The following is a 21845-nucleotide window of genomic DNA, read 5'->3' as shown; positions in this document are numbered from 1 at the left end:
GCGGAGCCCTGTACTGGAGACAAATAGTCTCCAATACAGGGCTCCGCCTCCGGACGCCATCTTCCCGTAGCCCTGCTCTGCCTGTGCCTGCTGTAGGAGGACAATGCAGGCTGGAGCGGGGCTGCGGGGAATGAACTAGCGCAGCGTCTAGTAGATGCTGCGGCTAGTTCACTGTACGGTGGCCAGAGTCCCGAGGCCGGGACGTCCCGCTGCTAAAAGCGGGACGTTTCCCGGGACCTCATGCAGCCTGGGACAGCGCCCCCCGAAGGCGGGACGCGTCCCGGGTAAAGCGGGACGTATGGTCACCGTATATATGCAGACCACCAATATTTAAATATTTAGCTGACCGCATCTATAAGCAATACATTTTGTGTGTGGGGGGGCCGGTAAAAAAGCCTCAGGGGGCCACATTCGGCCCGCGGGCCTTAGTTTTAGGACCACTGCATTAGGCGATGTATGGGCAGATCAACCAAGAGATCTCTGATCAAATCTGATCAGAGAGGGATCTGTCGGTTGCCCATACACCTCTGGCTGTTTCCTGATATATTTCAGCATGAAATGGATCAGGGATCGGCCTAGGGACGCCACCTCCACCCCCTGCGTGGCCGCCCCCAAGTCGGGCATCTTGGTATCGAACGCCATTTAAGCCGCACACACGATCAACCACGTCCGTCCGAGATGTCTCAGCATGCTTGATCAATGCATTAGACTGATCATACTTTGAAATCGGTCGCACCATCAATTGGACATGTTTACTGCGGCACCGATTTTCAGCCAATTACATGAAATGATTTAATTGGATGGTCGGTTGGGCTGCTACATTGCTATATGTATGGCCACACACTGCAAATCGATTTTAATTAGATTGCTCACTATTAGGAATCCAATCGGCCCACCACTACTGCAGTCCAGCCAAAGCCGGTGACCTGCCCTCCAAGTCTACCCCCAGCTAATAGTGCTGCCCGGGGCCCCTGTAGAGTATTAGCGGCAGCAGAGGACACTCGCCACTCACTTGGGCGGCAATGCTCAGGCATCGATCTTTTGATCGAATCTGCCAGGGAGAATCAATTGTGTATAGTGTATGGGCCCCTTTCAGAAATGGATTAAGATGAACTGGTGCCCTAGGCAAGCTAGCAGTCAATACTGTAAAACAAACCTGAACTCAGAGCTTCTTTTCTGATCTAAACTAAAAGCGACAGCATAATAACCTTTACAGAAAAAATGTCTTTGTTACAGCTGATAGAAATCCTGCAATAAATCTGCAGTGTGTCTACTTCCTGCTTTCATGGCAGGAGACAAAGGGTTAACATCCTGTGTATGACACGCCGTGGCCCCTGTTTGGCGGCTCGCACAGCCCCCTCTGCGCATCCTAAGTGGCTGATTCCAGGTTGGAAGTTCGGATCTTTTCAATGATCCGGATGATTCGAATCGGATCATTGAAAAGATCCGGATCTTTGATCCGAATCTCGGATCATTTTACTACCGAAGCATTCAGGGGTGAATTGAACAGCAGGACAGGTCTGTGGACAGGAGAAGGGGAGAGGGGTTGACACACAGAGAAGGGGAGAAGATGGACAGAGGGCGGGGAGTGGACAGAGAAGGGAGGAGGGACGAGCAGAGAGCAGAAATGTTTGCTTGCACACAATACCCACATGCTGCAATCATATGCTTTACATGTATTTCACCTATATGTTCATCTGTGTACTCCCAACTCCCATTCCCCAAAGCATTCCCAGAAGTAAAGAGCAGCTGTTTAGTGCCGAGTGCAGGAGGATCATATTGCGCTGCAATCACAGTGCCTGCAAAGTTACTGAGCTGTGCTGAGCCAAAAGCTTCCAATGTGTTCACTGTGCACAACTACAGAACAGACAGCCTATAATGAGAAGCACATTATAGCCAGTATGTGTGCTATACACATATCTGGCAGTGGCACCGATGTCCCCTCTCTCTCATCTACCTGTCCCTGCAAGGCTGCCTCCCCTTCAACAGAGCGATCCATCTCTGCTCTGCTTCCTGGACCCCGGTGACCGCTGAGAGGGGGCGTGTCGCTCCTGGCCCCGCCCCTTCTGCGATCCGAATAACTCATTTTGATGATTCGGATGATTCGACTCACAAAATAGATTCGTATCAAAGATCCGAATCGTTCATGATCCGGACAACACTAATGGCTTGTGGCGGCCATATGACATGCCGTGGCCCCTGTTTGGCAGCTCGCACAGCTCCCTCTGCGCATCCCAAGTGGCTGATTCCAGGTTCCATGGCTTGTGGCGACCGTCCGACATGCCGTGGCCCCTGTTTGGTGGCTCGCACAGCTCCCTCTGCGCATCCCAAGTGGCTGATTCCAGGTTCCATGGCTTGTGGCGGCCGTCCGACATGCCGTGGCCCCTGTTTGGCGGCTCGCACAGCCCCCTCTGTGCATCCCAAGTGGCTGATTCCAGGTTCCATGGCTTGTGGCGGCCGTATGACACGCCATGGCCCCTGTTTGGCGGCTCGCACAGCTCCCTCTGCGCATCCCAAGTGGCTGATTCCAGGTTCCATGGCTTGTGGCGGCCGTATGACACGCCGTGGCCCCTGTTTGGCGGCTCGCACAGCCCCCTCTCTGCACCCCAAGTGGCTGATTCCAGGTTCCATGGCTTGTGGCGGCCGTATGACACGCCATGGCCCCTGTTTGGTGGCTCGCACAGCTCCCTCTGCGCATCCCAAGTGGCTGATTCCAGGTTCCATGGCTTGTGGCGGCCGTCCGACATGCCGTGGCCCCTGTTTGGCGGCTCGCACAGCCCCCTCTGCGCATCCCAAGTGGTTGATTCCAGGTTCCATGGCTTGTGGCGACCGTCCGACATGCCGTGGCCCCTGTTTGGCGGCTCGCACAGCCCCCTCTGCGCATCCCAAGAAGCTGATTCCAGGTTCCATGGCTTGTGGCGGCCGTCCGACATGCCGTGGCCCCTGTTTGGCGGCTCGCACAGCCCCCTCTGTGCATCCCAAGTGGCTGATTCCAGGTTCCATGGCTTGTGGCGGCCGTATGACACGCCATGGCCCCTGTTTGGCGGCTCGCACAGCTCCCTCTGCGCATCCCAAGTGGCTGATTCCAGGTTCCATGGCTTGTGGCGGCCGTATGACACGCCGTGGCCCCTGTTTGGCGGCTCGCACAGCCCCCTCTCTGCACCCCAAGTGGCTGATTCCAGGTTCCATGGCTTGTGGCGGCCGTATGACACGCCATGGCCCCTGTTTGGTGGCTCGCACAGCTCCCTCTGCGCATCCCAAGTGGCTGATTCCAGGTTCCATGGCTTGTGGCGGCCGTCCGACATGCCGTGGCCCCTGTTTGGCGGCTCGCACAGCCCCCTCTGCGCATCCCAAGTGGTTGATTCCAGGTTCCATGGCTTGTGGCGACCGTCCGACATGCCGTGGCCCCTGTTTGGCGGCTCGCACAGCCCCCTCTGCGCATCCCAAGAAGCTGATTCCAGGTTCCATGGCTTGTGGCGGCCGTCCGACATGCCGTGGCCCCTGTTTGGCGGCTCGCACAGCTCCCTCTGCGCATCCCAAGTGGCTGATTCCAGGTTCCATGGCTTGTGGCGGCCGTATGACACCCCATGGCCCCTGTTTGGCGGCTCGCACAGCTCCCTCTGCGCATCCCAAGTGGCTGATTCCAGGTTCCATGGCTTGTGGCGGCCATCCGACATGCCGTGGCCCCTGTTTGGCGGCTCGCACAGCCCCCTCTCTGCACCCCAAGTGGTTGATTCCAGGTTCCATGGCTTGTGGCGACCGTCCGACATGCCGTGGCCCCTGTTTGGCGGCTCGCACAGCCCCCTCTGCACTCCCAGTCACTGCTGTGCTGAAAGTGTGAGTTTTGAGCGGCTGCCAGCACATTTTTCTGCGATGTCGAAGCCCACAAAGCTGCATTTTTTTTCAGTAAAAACAGGAAACAAAGCATCGATTACCCCCTTTGTCACCTTCTCAACAAGGGCACATTTCAACATGGCATTTGTAATATCCTGTCATTAGCAGGGGGGCACTCAGCACTAATGGAGGGGCATATTATGTAACTCTGCTCTTCCTGAGTGTGGAGACAGAGGCCGGGGTCTGTGCTGGAACCAACCACTAGAAAACTGTTGTGTCTGTAGCCAAGAGATAGATGTGACAGGGTGACAGCAAGGAACCATTAATCTTCCATTGTAATGCCTCTACCATTTCCCGTACTAATATCAGTGTTGTTTTTTATTAGTAGCAAAACATCATCGCTCCCACCTGTGCCTTTTTGGAGCGACAGTCCCTCTTTGGGAACCCTGTCCCTCTTTCTCCCTCATTTGTCCCTCTTTCTCCCTCATTTGTCCCTCTTTCAAGACTGATGTACAGATCTATGTAAATATATGTATTTTTCTACTGAAAAATGTGTTTAACTGACCCTAAACTTTAGTCCCACACTTTAAATTGATCTATTTCAAAGTGTTAATATGAAGGAAATTAACCAGGATAGAAAGGACCAGTGTGGTTTGAATTATAAAACACCACATTTTTCTTATGAAATATTTATGGTATGTGTGACTAGGGGTGTGTTGGTGGCATAGTTATGGGTGTGGCAGGGGCATGTCAAGTAACTTGTCTATATATGTTACCTAAAGTTTAGATAGTTTACATAGCATATCTATCTGCAAACAGCTTCAACAGAATATGATTATTTCTTCCATGATACAATGAGGGCAGCCATGTTCTGTTTGTCACAGGCTGCTATCAGCTATCAGGAGATGCTATCAGCTCACCTGTGTGTAAATTCAGTCCCCTCTCCTCCTCTCTGCCTCTGAAATCTCTGGCTAGTAACACCTCCCCCTCCTCCTGCCCAGACTGAGCTCCCATGATCCCTTGCTACTGTCTGAAAATGCCAAGGTACTGTGAAAAACTGGGGGCGAGGCTTGTTTAGTTTATAGGGAATTAGAGTATTAAAACAAAACAAAAAAAGTATTTGGCTTGAGGAATGCTCTATAAACTATATGAAAGGAACACAATTATGCAATGAGTAAAAATTTATCTCGGATCCACTTTAAGTGTTCCTCTTTCTTACCTCTTTCTTACCACAAAAACTTGGGAGGTATAAAACACGTGCAGTTTCTATGTGTACAATCTACCATCAACTGCCAACCTGCAACAGCCCATACTCTGTTATGCTGGGTACACACGATGCAATTTCCTGTCCGATCAGAAGTTGCATCGTGTGTACATGTCCATACTGCTTCCGATCGATAATGGGATCGATTTTCCCGTGATAACTTCAGATAATTGATCCTGTTATCCAACAGGAGCAGATTGGACATGACGGAAATAATCGTTAGATTCCTTCCTGGCATAAAGATGGCAGTACAAACCGATATCAACTGCTAATCTGCAACAGGTGCCTGGTACAATTTCCTGTAAGATAGACGGTCAAATCGATTATTTCCGACAGGTCTGATCTGATTTCCGATCGTTCTGATCGATTTACCAGTCCTTTCTAAAATTGATCAGCAAGGCGATTGGAAATCTTTTTCGGCACAGCGATCGATCAACCTGGTGGACTTCTTTGGTCAATATTTGTTCATGTCAGACCATATGTTCGAATATTCGATCATAAATGGGCACTGGTGCATGTACACATTAGAGATGGCCCAAACAGGCGAACTTCGGGGTGGATCGCGATCGCGGAGAACCGCAAACTTTTCCGGAAGTTCGGTTCGCCCCCATAATGCACCATTAGGGTCAACTTTGACCCTCTACATCACAGTCAGCAGGCACATTGTAGCCAATCAGGCTACACTTCCTCCTGGAGCGCCCCCCTCCCCCTTATAAAAGGCAGGCACCGCCGGCCATTACACTCACTCGTGTGCCTGCAGTAAATAGAGTAGAAACAGCTGCTGCAGACTCTCTCATAGGGAAAGATTAGTTAGGCTCTTGTACGCTTCTCAGCTTGCTCCTTGCTGATTTTTGTTGCTAAAATAGCACCCCACAACAGCTCTTTTGAGAGCTAATCTTGTTCTTGTGATCCATTTTTTTTTCTCTGTGTGTCCCACTGACACTTGTGTTGCATAGACTGCCTTGATAACCTTGATAACCCATACTGTGTATGTGCCACTGCCAGGCCCAGCACATTCAGTGACTACCTGTGTGTGTGACAGACAGGTGTACATTGTAATACCCATTACTGCATATACCTACCTACCTGTTGTTCACAGTGCACCCACCTACCTACGTGAGCTGAGCGCACGCAGTGTCACTGTGCCTGTCCGCTACCTGTCTGTGTGTGACAGGTGCACATTGTAATACTCATTACTGCATATACCTACCTACCTGTTGTTCACAGTGCACCCACCTACCTACGTGAGCTGAGCGCACGCAGTGTCACTGTGCCTGTCCGCTACCTGTCTGTGTGTGTGTGACAGGTGCACATTGTAATACCCATCACTGCATATACCTACCTACCTGTTGTTCACAGTGCACACACCTACCTACGTGAGCGCACGCAGTGTCACTGTGTCTGTCCACTACCTGTCTCTGTGTGACAGGTGCACATTGTAATACCCATCACTGCATATACCTACCTGTTGTGTTCAGTGCATCCACCTCATCACTGCATATACCTACCTGTTGTGTTCAGTGCACCCACTTTATCACTGCATATACCTACCTGCTATGTTCAGTGCACCCACCTACCTACTTGAGTGCATGCAGTGTGATATACCACTCCGTGCATACCTGTTAACTGCACCTGTGTGACTGCACATTGTATTAGTCATGTCAGTGCATACCTTTCACTTCATCCCCCCCCCCCCCCCCCCCCCCCCCCGATATTGACACAACGGACAAAACAGGCAGAGGTAGAGGCAGACCCAGAGGAAGGCCACCCGGCAGATCTGTGCGAGGTCGTGTTGATGTGATTTAGTGCGGCCCTCGACCAAAGTAGCCAGTGCTCAGAAGAACTATCAACTACCAAGATTGTCAGGACGTGGTTGACTATTTAACACAGAACACCTCATCTTCCGCAGCCACCAGCGCTACTACAAGCACCACATCCGTTGCATTTGACACTTAGCAGGAGTTAATTGGTGGGGAATTAACTGATTTACAGCCATTATTGTTACAACCAAATGAAGGCGCTAAGCAAGTTACACCACCTCATATGTCTGAGTTAGGCGGCGACACTATGGATGTAACATGTGAACATGATGAACTACCTGCTGTTGGTGCAGTTTTTGAGGTGTCTGAGGCAAGCGAAGCTGGGCAGGATGATTATGATGATGACATGGATCCCACGTATGTTCCCAGTTCAGAGGGGGAGTCAGAGAGGAGTAGGAGGAGACAAGTTCTGAAAGAAGCAGGGGGAGCTCGTTGTCAGAAACAGCTTGTAGCAGTGTCCAGCGCCATGTATCGCCACCTATGCACAGCCAGTCAACATGCCCTTCAACATCAGCTGCTGATGCCACCATAGTGCCATCACCCCAGGGGGGCTCAGCGGTTTGGAAATTTTTTTAATGTGTCTGCCTCAGATCAGAGCAATGCCATCTGTTGTCTCTGCCTCCAAAAATTGAGCCAGGAAAGGCCAACACCCACGTAGGGACAAGTGCCTTACAAAGGCACATGGAGGAAAGGCACAAACTGCAATGGGAAGAGCACCTGAGGAAAAGCAGCACACAAAAGAAAAGCCATCCTCCTTCTCCTCTTCCTCCTTCAGGTGCAGCGTCTTCAGCAGCTTTCTCCCTTGCACCTTCACAGCCACCCTCTTCCACTCCGCCTCTGACCTTGAGCGGTTCCTTCTCCTCTGCCCACAGCACAGCGCAGGAAGGGGGAAATTGTGCACAGAGCAGCGGGTAGGGGGGGAAGCCTCCCCCCCTCCCTCACCTAGGGGCCCCCCCCCTTCCGCGCTCCCCCCCTCCAAAATTGCAGGCAGCAGCGGGGAATAGCTTACCGGGATGAGATCCATAGCTCTGCGTGCCGCTGGCTGGTCTGGTCTCCTGCACTGCACTGACCAATCACGCTCTCACAGGAAGTACTGCGAGAGCGTGATTGGTCAGTGCAGTGCAGGAGACCAGATCAGCCAGCGGCACGCAGAGCTATGGATCTCATCCCGGTAAGCTATTCCCCGCTGCCGCCGCTGGCTGGCTGCAATTTTGGAGGGGGGGGGGAGCGCAGAAGGGTGGGGGCCTAGCTGCTCTGTGCACAATTTTCCCCCTTCCTGCGCTGTGGCCCTCCTTCTCAGCTCTGGGGTCCCCACTAACTGGGGACCTGCCTTTGTGTGGATATCTGCCACCAATCTGATTGTATTTTGTGGGGATATCTGCTGTCAATATAATTGCATTTTGTGGGGATATCTGCCGCCAATCTGATTGTATTTTGTTGGGAAATCTGCCGCCAATCTGATTGTATTTTGTGGGGAAATCTGCCACCAATCTAATTGCATTTTGTAGGGCTATCTGCTGCCAATCTAATTGCAATTTGTGGGGATATCTGCCACCAATCAAATTGCATTTTGTGGGGAAATCTGCCGCCATTCTAATTGCATTTTGTGGGTGTCACAAGAGCCCTAGTGGTCTGACCGCACTTAGCCTTCTAAACGGTGCCAGCACACAGATCGTGCGAACTCTGGTCGCAGTCAATGCGCAGAAACCATTAAGAATTAGCCGCAGACAACCCAGAAGGGAGCCTGTGGGACACGGGTAATTACAACGTACACACGATTCCACGGTATCTGCCACCACCACTGGTATGGGCCAGTGGACCCGATTTACTGACTGACTAGTCCTGCGAATAAAACGGTTAAACACACGGTATTCTGTCTAGCCAACAACAAACAAACAGTAGCGTATCTTCAGAGACCTGGGATCAGTTCTGTGTGTGCTGATAAGCAGGGTAGCGGAACAGTGAATGACTTGGAGGAAGTCTTTTATTCACAGCAATATAAATAATTAATATATACAGACAATTATTAAAATCAACAATTATTAAAACAATAATAGCCAGTATAAAAAATAAAAGAAGGGAGAAAAATACTTAGTTCCTGGAAAGATGTCCTTTTTGTGGGAAAAATCAGAGTTCTGAGTTTCAATCAAAGTTCAGAGTTCAGACCAGGTGGATGCCAGCATATCCTCAAGCTGGCACCGATGAGTTCAAGATGTTTTCAGGGTGGAGGACTCTGAGTTTGGGTCCTCTGCCATTCTTATGCCCCTGATTCAGTAGGAGGGAGTGAGGCGGGGAGCCACACACCCCCTTAGAAGATGAGATGAGCCCTCCCCTTGTCCTGGGGACCAGAAATCATATCTACCCATATATGGGCTCTATCTCACAGAACCATACAGGTCAGGGCAGATTTATTAACATTTTCAGGTCTGTCTCGATTTACCCAGCGCCCTGATACCAGACATGAGGGGTGGGACCCCTGTGGTATCATCAGGGCACTTTCAAACTGCCTAACTGGCAGTCCTTACCGCAGAATGTTCTGAAACTTCCTCAGAACCAGCATCGGGACTCATGCTACACTTCCCCCACGTTTGGCGAAGCTGCCATCTCAGGAACCCCAGAAATATGACAGATCTGGGAAGTTATGGATTATGCTATGAGACTCAGGTTATTCAGGATGTGTTCTAGCTGCTAACAGCTGACTTCCCTTTGATCTTTACCAGAGAGCAAGGTGTCAAGACCTCCCGAGGATTCGTAGCCTGCCTGGCTGCACCTAGGCATCCTGATCACCCTTTGGTTAATTAACATCTACATGAGATCAGCTAGGTGTCACCTGGTTCCCAGAACAGAAAGGGAAATTGTGCCTTCCACAGGAATATGTCCAAGCTAATTAACACCTTCCCCCCAGGCTGTCACTTCAGCTAAGACAGATCCCCCAGCTGTTCCTAGGAAGAGGGATACTACACATCAAATCTTGGTTCTATTGATCTAAAGCGCAATCGATGCAGGGAATCGAGTGCGATCGTTCTTTTCTTCACGGGCGGTTCCAGGACGCGCCTGTGGCCCCGCAACCGTCCGTGACAGTGGGGATATCTGCCGCCAATCTATTTGCATTTTGTGGGGATATCTGCCGCCAATCTATTTGCATTTTGTGGGGATATCTGCTGCCAATCTAATTGCAATTTGTGGGGATATCTGCCGCCAATCTGATTGTATTTTGTGGGGGAAATCTGCCGCCAATCTAATTGCATTTTGTGGGGATATCTGCCACCAATCTGATTGTATTTTGTTGGGAAATCTGCCGCCAATCTGATAGCATTTTGTGGGGAAATCTGCCACCAATCTAATTGCATTTTGTGGGGATATCTGCTACCAATCTAATTGCAATTTGTGGGGATATCTGCCACCAATCTAATTGTATTTTGTGGGGAAATCTGCCACCAATCAAATTGCATTTTGTGGGAATATCTGCCGCAAATCTGATTGCATTTTGTGGGGATATATGCCGTCAATCTGATTGTATTTTGTGGGGAAATCTGCCGCCAATCTGATTGCATTTTGTCGGGAAATCTGCTGCCATTTGACTACTTGATGAATTATCATGAGGCATGTAACTACTTGATTATTTTATCTAAAATGTATCTGGTCAGACCTAATCTCTGTGAATAACACCGCTACTTATTTTGTGGTTTTTATTTTTTTATTTTAAAGTCTGCTCATGACTCATCATGACCACGCTCATGTTCCAGTGCGTGGTGACGCCGCATGTGGATATATCCCTATTGGAGACTGTCCTCAGAAGTGCTCACAATCTATTCCCTACCATAAAATCATGCAAAATTTCTAGAGTACATGTGTATGTGAGCCCAAAATGGGGGGGGGGGGGGGAGGAGGAGAGGGGAATGGGGGGGGGGGAGGAGGAGGAGAGGGGGGCGGGCCCCAGGCTGAACCTTCCTTGGTGGGCCCTTAGTGTCCCAGTCCGACCCCGGTGGTAGCCGTTTCTTAGGCTCCCACTCCGGACCGGAATCAAACCAGGATTCCTCGGCCATTACCCGTGGTCACTCGCAATGGCAGACTTGCCCTCCATAAGATTCTCGTTACAGGTACTGAACAGCCAGCAGAACAAGTATTTAAAAAAAAATAGATGTAAGCTTTAACAATGGTAGAGAAAGAACCATTGAAAGTTGATAAGGCAGACAGACATTACCTGATATCGCTGAGGAAGAGCAAAAGAGCAAAGAGCTGTTTGCTGTGCGTCACACAGTGAGTTTGGTGTGTCAGTGTGAAGCAGTACTCTAATTACACTCCCCGATTGATGTATACACATGCAAGATGTTTGAAAGCACTTTAGGCCTGCAATTTAGCATTCAATGTGATTTCTGCCCTTTAAACCCTGCTTTGCGCCAAATCCAGATTTTTCCCCGGGACTTTTGGCGTGTATCCCACTCCGCCATGCCCCCCTCCAGGTGTTAGACCCCTTGAAACATATTTTCCATCACTTTTGTGGCCAGCATAAGTGTTTCTAGTTTTCAAAGTTCGCCTCCCCATTGAAGTCTATTGCGGTTTGCGAAAGTTCGCACGAACCAAACTTTCGTGAGAGGTTCGCAAACCCGGTTCGCGATCCGAAAATTGGAGGTTCGGGCCATCTCTAGTACACATGAGCGGACTCTCTGCTTGAACTTAAATAAACACCCCGTTAGTCTGTTTCGCTGGAGTCCATAGAGCAGTGGCGGCGCCAGGGGGGGTGCTTGGGGGTGCTCAAGCACCCCCTAAATTTGTCCAAGCACCCCCAAAGAACCCCCTGGCGTGAACTGACTTCAGGCGTCTAAGAGATGCCGAGTCAGTTCACAGCGGCAGCCCGGAGCAGCAGGCAGGGCTACGGTAAGATGGCCGCCCGAAGCCCTGCTCTGCAGACTTGGAATCTGCAGTGCAGGGCTTCGGGCAGCCATTTTCCCATAGCCCTGCTCGCCGGGTAATGCAGGCTGCTGCAGGAAGGAAGAGGATCGTGGGAGCTGAGCTGCGCGCCACAAGGAGGTCGGGAGAGGAGGAGGTCGGAAGAGGAGGAGGTCGGAACAGGAGGTCTTCTGACTAGGTGAGTAAATGGGTTTTTCTTTTCTTTTTCAGGTGGTGCTGCTGATTGTGGTCAGAACTGCTGAGCATTGTGCATATTGGGGTCAGATCTGCTGAGGATTGTACATATTGGGGTCATATCTGATAAGGATTATGCATATTGGGGTCATATCTGATAACGGTTGTGCATATTGGGGTCATATCTGATAATGGTTGTGCATATTGGGGTCACATCTGATAACGATTGGTCATATCTGATAACGATTGTGCATATTGGGGTCATATCTGATAACGATTGCGCATATTGGGGTCATATATGATAACGATTGTGCATATTGGGGTCATATATGATAACGATTGTGCATATTGGGGTCATTGAACGTGTTTTTTGTTCAAATCTGCTCACATTACGTGTATTTTCTTGAGAAAACCTGCACAATTATGTGAATTTTCTGGGGAAAGGGTCACCAAAACTTGGGCCCTCTGTCTTTGCGTTGCACTTTAAAGGGAACCCGAGGTGAGAATAATATTGAGGCTGCCATATTTATCACCTTTTAAGTAATACCAGCTGCCTGGCTGCCGTGTTGGTCCTCTGCCTCTAATTCTTTCAACCATAGACCCTGAACAAGCATGCAGCAGGTCAGGGGTTTCTGACAATATTGTCAGAACTGACAAGATTAGCTGCATGCTTGTTTCTGGTGTAATTCAGTTCACTACTGCAGCCAATAGATCAGCAGTGCTGCCAGGCAACTAGAATTGTTTAACCCTATGGCCGATACAATTGCATCGCCCAGGAGGGGGCGCAGCACTTTTTTGTAAAAAATTTTATTTTTTTAAATCATGTAGCGAGCCCTGGACTCGCTACATGATAGCCGCTGCGCAGCGGCATCCCCCCACCCACTCCGATCGCCTTCGGCGATCAGAGTAAGCAGGAAATCCTGTTCAGAACGGGATTGCCTGCTGGGCTTCCCCGGTCACCATGGCGACGGGGCGGGATGACGTCACCGACGTCATGGACGTCGTGATGTCAGAGGGAGTCCCAATCCACCCATCAGCGCTGCCTGGCACTGATTGGCCAGGCTGCGCAGGGGGTCCGGGGGGGGGCTGCGCGGCACGGCGGGTAGCGGCGGATCGGCGGCGATCGGAGGTTACATGCAGCTAGCAAAGTGCTAGCTGCGTGTAACAAAAAAAAATTATGCAAATCGGCCCACCAGGGCCTGAGAAATCCTCCTGCGCAATATACCCCGAGCTCAGCTCGGGATTATCGCCCAGGAGGTTAAAAGGAAATATATATGGCAGCCACCATATCACTCTCACCCTGGGTTCACTTTAAATTACAGTTAGCCCCGCCCTCATCCGGTCATGACCACGCCCATTTTTTCGACGCGGGTTGTAGCCTCACACATTTTTTGCCGCGGCGCACTTCGCGCGATGCAGCTCGTCAGCTCCCCCGGAAATTGGTCCAGCACCTGCATAGCACCCCCTTAAAAAAATTCCTGGAGCTGCCACTGCCATAGAGTGAAGATAGTGCTGACCTACTGGGCCCACCAACAGAGCAGCATCCCTGACTCACCTCACTACAAAGATACAGAAGAGAGTTCTGTCCTACTGGGCCCACCTACATTGCAGCAGCCCTGACACACCCCACTACAAAGCCATGTTGATCAATGAAGGCCAAGGAGAGCCATGTGCCCTGAAAATGGAAGAAGTGGTCAACTCTATGTGCTTCCGAACCCAGATCAACGGGTCCTAACAAGAGCACAGATAAAGCACACCACAGCCAAGAGCAAAGAGGACTATGTGGATAAACGGAGGAGTAAATAAAACATTCACAAAAGCCAATCATACACCAGTCCCTACAGAGAAAATATTGGGACACCTATACCAGGTCACCTATACTGGGAGCACCTATACCTGGCCACCTATAGTGGAGGCACATATACCTGGCCACCTATACTGGGGGCACCTATACCTGGCCACCTATACTAGGGGCACCTATACCTGGCCACCTATACTGGGGGCACCTATACCTGGCCACCTATACTGGGGGCACCTATACCTGGTCACCTATACTGGGGGCACCTATACCTGGCCACCTATACTGGGAGCACCTATACCTGGCCACCTATACTGGGGGCACCTATTCCTGGCCACCTATACTGGGAGCACCTATACCAGGCTACATATACTGGGGGCATCTATACCTGGCTTCCTATACTGGGAGCACCTATACCAGGCTACCTATACTGGGGGCACCTATTCCTGGCCACCTATACTGGGAGCACCTATACCAGGCTACATATACTGGGGGCACCTATACCTGGCCACCTATACTGGGGGCACCTATTCCTGGCCACCTATACTGGGAGCACCTATACCTGGCTAACCTATACTGGGGGCATCTATACCTGGCTTCCTATACTGGGGGCACCTATACCTGGCTACCTATACTGGGGGCATCTATACCTGGCCACCCATACTGGGAGCACCTATACCTGGCCACCTATTTGGGGGCACCTATACCAGGCTACATATACTGGGGGCACCTATACCTGGCCACCTATACTGGGGGCACCTATACCTGGCCACCTATACTGGGGCACCTATACCTGGCCACCTATACTGGGGCAACTATACCAGGCTACATATACTGGGGGCACCTATACCTGGCCACCTATACTGGGGGCACCTATACCAGGCTACATATACTGGGGGCACCTATACCTGGCTACTTATACTGGGGGCACCTATACCAGGCTACCTATACTGGGGGCACCTATACCTGCCTACCTATACTGGGGCACCTATACCTGGCTACCTATACTAGGGGCATCTATACCTGGCCACCCATACTGGGAGCACCTATACCTGGCCACCTATACCTGGCTAACCTATACTGGGGGCATCTATACCTGGCTTCCTATAGTGGGGGTACCTATACCTGGCTAACCTATACTGGGGGCATCTATACCTGGCTTCCTATACTGGGGGCACCTATACCAGGCTACCTATACTGGGGGCATCTATACCTGGCCACCCATACTGGGAGCACCTATACCTGGCCACCTATCCTGGGGGCACCTATACCTGGCCACCTATACTGGGAGCACCTATACCTGGCTACCTATACTGGGGGCATATATACCTGACTTCCTATACTGGGGGCACCTATACCTGGCCACCTATACTGGGGGCACCTATACCTGGCCACCTATACTGGGGCCACCTATACTGGGGGCACCTATACCTGGCCACCTATACTGGGGGCACCTATACCTGGCCACCTATACTGGGGGCACCTATACCTGGCCACCTATACTGGGGCACCTATACCTGGCCACCTATACTGGGGCAACTATACCAGGCTACCTATACTGGGGGCACCTATACCTGGCCACCTATACTGGGGGCACCTATACCTGGCCACCTATACTGGGGGCACCTATACCTGGCCACCTATACTGGGGGCACCTATACCTGGCCACCTATACTGGGGCCACCTATACTGGGGGCACCTATACCTGGCCACCTATACTGGGGGCACCTATACCTGGCCACCTATACTGGGGCCACCTATATTGGGGGCACCTATACCTGGCCACCTATACTGGGGCACCTATACCTGGCCACCTATACTGGGGGCACCTATACCAGGCTACATATACTGGGGGCACCTATACCTGGCCACCTATACAGGGGGCACCTATACCTGGCCACCTATACTGGGGGCACCTATACCAGGCTACATATACTGGGGGCACCTATACCTGGCCACCTATACTGGGGGCACCTATACCTGGCCACCTATACTGGGGGCAACTGTACCTGGCTTTCTATACTGGGGGCACCTATACCTGGTCACCTATATGGGGGCAGCTACACCTGGCTACCTATACTGTGGGTACATACAAGACAAGACAAGACAAATAACATTTATATTGCGCTTTTCTCCTTGCGGACTCAAAGCGCCAGAGCAGAGCAGCAGCCACTAGGGCGCGCTCTATTGGCAGTAGCAGTGTAAGGGAGACTTGCCAAAGGTCTCCTACTGAATTAGTGCTGGCTTACTGAGCAGACAGAGACAAGATTTGAACCCTGGTCTCCTGTGTCAGAGGCAGAGCCCTTAACCATTACACCATCCAGCCAACTGCCACCAGGTTACCTATACTGAGGGTCCCTACGCCTGGCTATCTACCCTGGGGGACTAAATACAGCATCGCAAATAATGTTTGTGTCCACATGGGGGGGGGGGGGCACAATTTTTACACCCTCACCCGGGGAGAAATTTAGCCTAGAAACTACACTGATCGACCAGAATATGTCTGCACGCGTACACACACACACACGCACGCACGCAGACACACACACATGCACGCAGACACACGCACACACACACTACACACACACACACACACACACACCACACACATGCACGCAGACACACGCACACACACACTACACACACACACACTCACACACCACACACATGCACGCAGACACACGCACACACGTGGGGGGGAAGGTCAGAATATCTCTGCGGATCTTTACTAATTGTCCTTGTGCCTGGATGACGACAACAGCTCATTAGAATGTAAACAAGCTCCAGTCACCCCCTCAGCAGCAGCAGTGGCCAGACACAGAAGGCTGATTAGAGCTGGCTCTGTGACAGGCCCTCTGATTAAGCCCCAGAGTAAACAAACAGCACTAATTACTAAAGAGACACAGTAGCAAAGCAACAAAGATAACCGCTAACCAGCCGGATGCTTCTGAGAGCGGAAAGTCCAGATTTCTGATGAATGTACAAATAAAGTGAGGCAAAAGCCCCATCTACACGATACGATTCTTTGTGCAATTCGATTACGATTCTATTTACGAATCGATTAAATCCGACATGTCCGATCGGGATTCGATTCGATTTAGCAGAATCAAATCCCGATTGGACATGTTGGAATTAATCAGATCGTAAATAGAATCGTAATTGAATCGCACAAAGAATCGTATCGTGTAGATGGGGCTTTAAAGGCGGCTATACACTAGGCGACCAACCAACCAATCGACCATCCAATTTGATTATTATAATCGAATTGGATGAAAATTGGTGCATGCTCGACTGACAAAGCGACCAATTTCGGGACAGAAATTGGCCACACGGTCGATCGCGCATGCTGGAAAATTTCGGGCCGAAGGTTGGTTGGTTGGTCGGGTACGGCGGCCGATTTGCGACCGAGCGCCGAGACGACGAAACCCCCGCCGCATTGTACATTTATACACTACCTCCACGCGGTTTCCGTCCATCTCGCTGGGTTCCGTGTACACGCCGGCGGCGCTCTGACATCACAAAGGCGCATAGCGGCTGACATCACACGCTATGCGTCGCTGGCGTGTTTGCGGCTTACCCGGAGAGATGGACGGATGGACCTGGCGAGCTGCTACAGGACAGGTAATGTATAAATGCACTACATCATTTACATACATTTATACATTTTAGGGGCAGCGGCAGGGCGGACAGCGGCAGCTCAGCCGATGCCCTGATGATTTCATGCTGAAATCGGACGGGAATCGGCCTGTAGTGTACGGGCAGATTCGATTAGAGATAAATTTGTCTCTTGGTTGAATCTGCCCATATTCGTTCTAGTGTATGGGCACCTTAAGTTGGGTAGACACGGTACAATTCTCCATGAGTCTGACAGATCGATCAGATAATTTCTGATCAGTCCGATCAGATAATGCGATTTTGGGTAGTTATCAATAGAAACTTGATCACACTATCAATCAGGAACAGTATGGATGTCTACACACTATGCAATTTCTTATCAGATTCCCCGTTGAACATGTGCCCATGTTACTCCGGCAACCATGTGGGGCGTGTGCATAGCTCCCAACTGTCCCTCTTTTGGAAGGATCGTCCCTCTTTCCTCCTCATTTGTCCCTCTTTCAGGACTTTGTCCCTCTTTCTATGTAAATATATATTTTTTTCTACTAAAAAATGTGTTTGATTGACTCTAAACTTTATTTATTAAATTGATATATTACTAATTTTAAAATGTTAATATGAAGGAAAATGAACCAGGATAGAAAGGACCAGCGTGGTTTGAATTATAAAACAACATATTTTTCTTATGAATTCTTTATGGATTGCGTGACTAGGGGCGTGATGGGGGCGTGATCAGGGGTGTGGCAGGGGCATGGCTTAAGTGTCCCTCTTTCTCATCTCAAAAAGTTGGGAGGTATGGGCTTGTAGACGGACAGTGGTGTAGCAATAGGGGGTGCAGAGGTAGCGACCACATCGGGGCCCTTGGGCTAGAGGGGCCCACCCATCAAACACAGTATTAGCTCTTTATTGGTCCTGTGCTGATAATAATCACTTCTATAGTTGATTTGAATGGTAGTAATTATGAACACACTGCTTCCCATCCCCTTCTTGCACCTCTGACACTGTGGTTGTCCTTGATTGGTTTTGGTGTGTTGTATCAATTGTTATCTATAGCATGCTTGGGGGGGGCAATGCTAAACTTGCAATGGGGCCCCAGGCTTCTTAGGTACGCCACTGTGTACGGATAGCCCCCTGAGCCAGCATCGGATGTGGACGGGTAATGTATAGAGGATGGACATGGAACATTGTGGGGTCAGCGTCAGGCCGGCAAGATGGCGTCACAAGGTCGATTCCAGATCGATTTCAAGATTCAAGGACTTTATTCTTTATAAGTGATTGGGCAACAGATCTCTCTCCGATCAGAGAGAGATCTTTCTCTTGGTCGATCTGCCCATATAGGATATATCTGATGTATGGGCACCTTTAGAGAATTATAGCCAATGTCTTTACAGCAGGCCGTATGATTGGTGAACAGTTTCCAAAGAAATAAAAATTCCTACAAAGGTCACCAGCTGACTATAAGCGTATTCTTCTTCAATGTCTTCCTGTGGAGAAGTCCAAGTGTGGCCAGACTGCGGAGCAGCAGATAGGCCGCAGGGAGGATCGGGATATATGAAAAGTTGGCATTTCTGACAGACCTCGCGGATAATGTGTGATGTGAGGGAGCTGACCAGGCCTATCACAGGAAGCCATCTGCTGAGCACCGAGCTATTAACACGCTGTATACAGCTGGGGACGGCAGGAAGTCGGCCATACAGGAAGTGGAGAGAGGCACAGAGTGGCAGCCAGCTACATTATGGATTGGGGGGCTCAAAAAATATGAGGACTGACTGACTGAGACCATAGCATTCCAGGACAGGCCTGTCACACAAAGCGATGCCATTATTCCCGGCTTGTGAAGAATGTTGTTGCTTTTCTGTAGTGAGAAGCAAAGCATAGTAAGCCACATGGGTCTGAAATGTTTACTTTGCTGGAAGAAGAGGAGGAAGAAGAGTGCGTATAACTCCTGAGGTGACCCTTTCACTTTTTAGCCCACTTGTTTAAAGGGAAGGTTCAGGGTGAGGGGAAAAAAAAAATCAAAATCCACTTACCTGGGGCTTCCTCCAGCCCGTGGCAGGCAGGATGTGCCCTCGGCGCCGCTCCGCAGGCTCCCGGTGGCCGACCCGACCTGGCCAGGCCGGCTGCCAGGTCGGGCTTCTTCTGTGCGCCAATCTGCGTTTCACGCGGGCGCACTGATGTCATCAGGCGTCCTCCGGGCTGTACTGCACAGGCTCAGTAGTTCTGAGCCTGCGCAGTACAGCCCGGAAGACGTCCGATGACATCAGCGCGCCCGCGTGAAACGCAGATTGGAGTGCAGAAGAAGCCCAACGTGGCAGCCGGGCTGGCCAGGTCGGGTCGGCCACCGGAGACCACCGGGAGCCTGCAGAGCGGCGCCGAGGGCACATCCTGCCTGCCACGGTCTGGAAGAAGTCCCAGGTAAGTGGATTTTTTTTTTTCCCCCTCACCCTGAACCTTCCCTTTAATTAGTAGACTGCCAGTGCGCCAGGCCAATGTGTTGTGAGCAACAGCAACTCAGCCACAAATTCACAGGCAGAGCAGTTTCTAGGCTACTTAGCTCCCAGGGCGATGGTCTAAACATTAAAGAGACTCTGTAACATCAAAAACCTCCCCTGGGGGGTACTCACCTCGGGTGGGGGAAGCCTCGGGATCCTAATGAGGCTTCCCACGCCGTCCTCTGTCCCACGGGGGTCTCGCTGCAGCCCTCCGAACAGCCTGACTGTAGCTTCAATATTTACCTTTGCTGGCTCCAGCGGGGGCGCTGTGGCTGCTTTCGGCACGGAAATAGACGGAAATACCCGATCTCCGTCGGGTCAGCCCCAGTCACCCAATGGCCAACTGTACCAGGTTTGAGGCCTGTGCCATTAACAGTGCAATTAAATATTCCCCTTGCAAAAGCAATACATGAATTTTGATTGGCTTTTGTAGGCTCCACCCACTTTCCTGAATATTAATCCCAGTCACCCAGTGACCAACTGTGCAAAGTTTGAGTACCCTGCCATTAACAGTGTAAGAATGGCTGCAGTTTACATTTTCCCAGTGAAATTTGAGTTTGTCTCTGTCCACTTTTTGGTTATGGGGATACAAAGTATCCGATATGTTATTCCAGGTAATGTACTATGTGTGTGCCAAATTTCATTCACATCCGTACAGCCATTGTTGCGTGATTGATTAACAAACATCGAAGCATTGAGGTTAAGTCGCACGTTAAAACAACATTTAACACAAAATAACGCTCGCAATGAAAAATCAATGCCCCATTCACAGTGCACACTTTGCGTTGGTGACTAACACTGCACGTTAAGTGAAAGTGCTGCATGCTGTGCGTTATACACGTTATTAGCTGCGTTGGACTGTTTGCACATGCTCAGTAATGACTTAGAAGCATACTTTTCATTGCCTGTATTCTCCACTGTATCTGCTGTTTGCGATGGTAACTCTGCGTTGCGACTTTTTTGGCCCGTTGCGTTGTAAGTTTGCGTTGCGACTTTAACGTCGCATCAAACTGCAATGTCCCACTGTGAATCTAGCCTCAAACTTTCGCATTAATAATATTATGTGAGATTGAAGTTTAAAATATTGATATTAAATACCGATATTTTACTATGGCTAACCCTAACCCTACTGTCACACAGAACCCTCCCCCCGCACAAACTATGTGCCTGACACCTAAAATTAAACCCTCCCCTGTAACGATCGGTGGGCGCAGAGAGGTCTGATTACCGGTGACCTGCAGCGTCACGGGGAATACAGACGTATACTAGATTATATGTGATCTGCAGTATCACCGATAATCCAATATACTAGCTAACCTCTGTTCACCGGAGTAGAGTGTAGTGTTTAGGTGTAACAGTAACACTTAGAGGACTAGGCCTCAGTACAGTAAGACGTACTGTACAGATTACTTCCGCAACCCTGAGCTCTCCAAGACGGGAGGAGTCAGACTGCTAGCAGGAAGTATCTTCTGAAAGTCACCCTCAGGCGGAAGGGTTACTAACAGAACGAGGAACCTCCTCCAATGGTGAGGTCGGTTCTCGAGGTCGGACAAGCCAGGTCGTACACACACAGACAGATAAAGTACAAGATCGAGAGGCAGAGGCGGAGTCAAAGTACAGGCAGGGTTCGGCAACGGGGTATCAGAAATATCGGAGTACAAAATCAGGAGGCAGAGGCGGAGTCAAGGTACAGGCTGGGTTCAGCAACGGAGTATCAGAGATAACGAGGTACAAGGTCAAGGTTCAGAAGGATAGTCGAGGCAGGCAAAGGTCATAACAAATAATCACAATCAAACTAGTACTTTAAGCTATCAACAAATCTAGCTTAGTGTAGGATTACAGCTCCAGCTGATCCCGGCACACTAACGGATCTGACTAACGGATCTGGGTGCTCCCACGTATGTGAACGCAACGCCAGACCAGGAACAAATGAACAG

General features: G+C 50.4%; 1 protein-coding gene across 1 annotated transcript in view; it reads left to right on the top strand.

The window, feature by feature from the left end:
- The window catches only part of LOC137538134 (CD59 glycoprotein-like), a 472510-nt gene that overhangs the window by 150395 nt on the left and 300270 nt on the right, over positions 1-21845 (top strand). The window lies entirely within an intron of this gene.

This window comes from Hyperolius riggenbachi, chromosome 11 (assembly GCF_040937935.1).
Source record: "Hyperolius riggenbachi isolate aHypRig1 chromosome 11, aHypRig1.pri, whole genome shotgun sequence".
NCBI classification, from domain to species: Eukaryota; Metazoa; Chordata; class Amphibia; order Anura; family Hyperoliidae; genus Hyperolius; species Hyperolius riggenbachi.
This window is presented reverse-complemented; position numbering and strand designations above follow the sequence as displayed.